This window comes from Orcinus orca, chromosome 12 (genome assembly GCF_937001465.1).
Source record: "Orcinus orca chromosome 12, mOrcOrc1.1, whole genome shotgun sequence".
NCBI lineage: Eukaryota > Metazoa > Chordata > Mammalia > Artiodactyla > Delphinidae > Orcinus > Orcinus orca.
The window spans coordinates 2318674-2323154 of NC_064570.1; the positions used below are offsets into that span (position 1 = coordinate 2318674).

Genomic DNA, 4481 nt, shown 5'->3' on the forward strand with positions numbered 1-4481 from the left:
TTTTTCTTTGAAATTGACTTGTCAGTGCTTGTACATAAGGGGTAATTATTTGGGACTTATATTCACGCAAGCACAAGCTTGCACGAGCTTTTTTCTGCACGGCAGCCTCCTATATAACGCCTATGGGCTCCCACTACCCATCTCACTCAGAGGAGGTGTTTGTAGGGAGGCAGGGCCAGTGCAGGGTGCCAGGCCCTCTCCCGGGCATGCATGGGCACAGCTGGAAACCTCAGCTGCACCTGTTCAAGGTCACACAGTAGCTTTAAGGCCACTCGATGGCTGACTTCAGAGCCCTTTCCAGTATGTCTGAGCATTAGTTATATGTATTTATATCAGCTACTAAACACTATTGATCAAGACTAAATATTAATAGACTATCCACTACATTAACTGTTAATGAATATTCAACTATTATTTGTAAGGCAGAAGTGCTTATCTAAGGGAAAACAGCTCAGTCGTGTCATAAAATCTCAGAAGTCTAAGTCTGCTTAATTTTTGGTTTTCTTCCAGTTTTATTGAGATATAATTGACACAGAGCGCTGAATACAGTTGAGGCGTACAGAATAATGATTTGACTTTTGTACATCCTGAAATGATGACCGCTGTAAGTCTGGTGAACGTCCATCATCCATGTAGACACAAAATTAAAGAAATAGAAAAAAAATTCTTTTTCTTGTGATGAGAACTCTTAGGCCTACTCTCTCAACAACTTTCATATATAACCTGCAGCAGTGCTCATTACATTTATCGTCCTGTACATGACATCCCCAGTAGTTATTTATCTTATAACTGGAAGTTTGTCCCTTTTGACAGCCTTCCTCTAAACCCCCCCTCCCTCCTCCTCTGCTTATTTTTTTTTTAAGATAAGTAATTTCTTTTTTTTTTTTTTTTTTTTGCGGTACGCGGGCCTCTCACTGTTGTGGCCTCTCCCGTTGCGGAGCACAGGCTCCGGATGCGCAGGCTCAGCGGCCATGGCTCACGGGCCCAGCCGCTCCGCGGCATGTGGAATCTTCCCGGACCGGGGCACGAACCCGTGTCCCCTGCATCGGCAGGCGGACTCCCAACCACTGCGCCACCAGGGAAGCCCAAGATAAGTAATTTTTTAAAAATCCAAGTAAACAATCTCTTCTAATATCCATGTAGGAACGTGTATGGGATGTGTGCACAGGTGCATACGTGTGTGTCAGTGAGCTCAATTTTTTCTTTCTTTTTTCAGGAAGTGATACATTCTTTTATTTCACATTTAGACTATTATGCTGTTTGGCTTGTCGTAGTCTTATTCTCGCTTCCAAAACGTTTCTTCCCTATAGTTCCAACTATTAAAGTGAATCTTCAAGAAAAACGACGCCATGAAAAACACTTGGCTGATCTTTTTCTGTTCCTCTCTTGTTCCTGTTTTGTCATAACCACAGCTCAGCGTAAAGCAGCTCCGCAGAACAGCTCCCCGGCAGCCGGGCTGGCACGGCAAGGCCACACGTATTGGTCCTATGAGAGTCGGAGAGAGGTCAGAGGGAAAACACCCAGAAAGTGTCCCAACTTTCTCAATATATAAATAATTTAGAATGCAAAGGAGTTTTTAAGGAGAGTCCCCAAAGTGTGACAAAGCTACTTAAAGCTTCAGAACCTAAAAAGATGCCGCAGAGACTGGAGACATTCTCTCCTGTTATGGCTTTTAACACACAAGGTCTAAAACCAACGCCCACCGGCACCAGGCTCAGGGCTAAGGCAGAATCGCCGAGACCCCCAGGAGCCCCTTGAGGTTCTTCCCTCCCAGGTGAGGGTCCACAGGCTCTGTCATAAGAAACAAAGCAGCACCGGGCTCCTAATACGTGCCAGGCGCAGTGGGCTCGCACTAAGCCGCTAACGACACTTTTTTGACCATCATGACAGGTCGTCAGAGCGCGTTGCTTTCCTATTTTACAAATGAGGAAGTCGAGGCTTCTTGAAGCCAGTTAGCTTACCAAGGTCACACAGGTCATAAGTGGAGAGTCTGAACTCACCCCCAGACAGGCCCATTCCCAACCGCTGGAGACATCTGACCCAGAGCCCCCGTTCACCTGAGCCTCCCCTGGCCTGGAAGGGGTGGCAAGACTGGATGACGCCAGTGAAGGTGAGCGGGACCCCAGCTGGCAAGCCCCTCCCGTGGCCCCTGCGGGTCACGCGGCCCCCAGCGCCGGGCTCTATTCCCTGAGAGCCAATGCAGACATCAGCGCGGAGTGCACTGTTGGAAAACTTTGCTCTGACGTTCAGCACAGGTGCCTGCTCTGCAGCTGAGCGCTCAGTGTTCATCAGTTCGCATCTGACAAGTCCCCCACCAGCGGGTGCTGCGCGCCCACCCGGGGCTTTTCAGCCAAATCTGTGCTGCTCCGTGGTTCCTGTTACTCCGCCCACTGGGCATCTCTTGCGGGACGGGGGCGGGGGGAAGCAGGGGCACACCCCCGGCCAGCACAGACGAGCAACCTGCGCCCACCTCCCACCCTCCGCTTGCCCACTTGGCTTTCCAAGGCCTTCTTTCCGCCTCCTCATTGACGGTGGACCATGTTACTTTTCCCAGCTATTGGCTGACGTTCCCTGTACGCTCTCAACATTTGCTCTGTGACTACAATGCCCTCCCCTGTGGGAGGTGTACACTTCCTTCCTCGTTGTCACCAGGCTTGGCCATGTGACATGTTCTGGCCAAAAGCATTTGAATAGAAGACCAGATGTCAGATGCTGAGGGATCGGAGCCCGGGTATGGTTCTGCCACCGCTGGGCCGTTGGAAAGGCAGGTACCAGCTTCAGCTGTTCCTTCAGCCTGGGTCCCAGAGTGAAAAGAACCTGACCCACCACCAGCATGGAACACGGGCAAAGACTGACCTTTGTTGGTGTAGTTAGTGAAGCCCTCAGATTTGGGAGGTGTTTGCTGTCACAGTATAACCTGCAGTGTTTCCTGAGTTGGGAACAGGAAAGCAAAGGGAGTTAAATCAATGAGAAGTTGTGTAATAAAGGTTCCTGAGAGTCTGAGGCATCAGCACTTCTTTAAGGCCAATCTGGTCATTGAAATGGCTGTTGCCATCTCGTCCCCTGCCTCCTGTGGACATGCTTCTTCACAAGCTAACTCTATCTCTTAAACAGCATGATGTCCCTGGGACAGCTCGCCAGCTTCCAGAGCCCCAGTTTGGCCTGGACCCCAGCTGCCCCTCCCACCTTCTTTTTTTTTACATTTTTTTTGTATTGAAGTCTAGTTGATTGACAAGGTTGCGTCAATTTCTGCTGTACAGCAGTGACTCAGCCATACATATACATACATTCTTTTTTTATATTCTTTTCCATTATGCTTTATCATAGGATATGGAATACAGTTCCCTGTGCTATACCTTCTTTCTTGTACGTTTATTGGACTCTCCCCCTGCTCTGTTTAGGATCTAACTAGGTGGACAGTATTGAACAAGATGACATCCCAGGTCCAGATCCAGGTTTGGGGGTTGAAAACTTGTACAATTTGGAGGTCCCTCACTGAGAACCGGAACAAAAACCCATGAATACAAAATGAGGGACAGGGCCTTGGAGGCCCATGCCAGTGAGGGGCCTGAGCTGAACCCTCATCAGCTTCACGGTCAATGCACCTCGGGGGGTGGGGTGAGGAAGGGGTGGAGAGGATGAACACAGAGGTAACAGGAAACTCAAAGGCGATGAAGAGAGCCTTGCTGAAAATAAACAAGGTGATGCAGTGGGAAGTAGCCAGTGGTGACGATGCTGAATTTTACTTGAGCCTGTGATCCTGAACCACAGCGAAGGTTAAAAAGTCCCCCTGCCCTTTGTGTTCCAGAAAACAGCTCACTGCAAGGACTCAGACACAACTGCAAGATGCCCCTGTTTACCTGGGACAAGGCCAGACACGGACCCTCCGAATTCCCATTCCTCAACTCACTTCAGTCCCCAGTGGTCATTCGGAACATGACGCTCAGTAACCAATCTCCTGTTCAGCTTCTCTCCTTCCTCCAGGCCTAGACCTTTGGCCCAGCCTCACCCAGAGCCAGCAGGAGCCCCTCCTGACGTCCTCTCCTAGGAAGCCACTCTCCCAGCCCATCTCCCACCCCCGGTTCTTTCTAGCTGTGTTTACCCCTCTCTGTAAAGAAAGCCCTTTTCGCCTAACCCTTGAGAAGCTCGCAGACCTTCAAGTCAGAGCTTTCTGCTGTCGCTAGAGTCCCCTCGCCCTGCAGTATCCTCGAGAATAAAATCTTTTCTAAGTCAGGTTCTGTTTTTATTTGGTTGTGGTTAGGAAAGCCCTCCCCACGGAGGAGTGATTTACACAGATGGACGATGGTTCAAGGGAGAACTAGGTTTATGGGAGGTGATTTTGTTTTAAGAAATGGATATTTTTAGCCTAAAAGAAAAGAGAGGGAAGAGGACAGAATTGTGGGGTGTGCCTAGGTTGTTTAGAGGAAGTGGTTAAAGGAGCCTGAAAGAGGCAAGCAGTTGGAGAAACAGGGAAGGCAAGA

At 49.3% G+C, this 4481-nt stretch overlaps 1 long non-coding RNA gene across 1 annotated transcript; it reads right to left on the minus strand.

Annotated features, from left to right (window-relative positions):
* Positions 1-483: 483 nt before the first annotated feature.
* Positions 484-2493, minus strand: LOC125960618 (uncharacterized). The gene is made up of 2 exons (XR_007470472.1): positions 2058-2493; positions 484-1485 (listed from the first exon to the last, which is right to left on the minus strand). It is a non-coding gene; the product is annotated as an uncharacterized LOC125960618 (long non-coding RNA).
* Positions 2494-4481: the final 1988 nt, after the last annotated feature.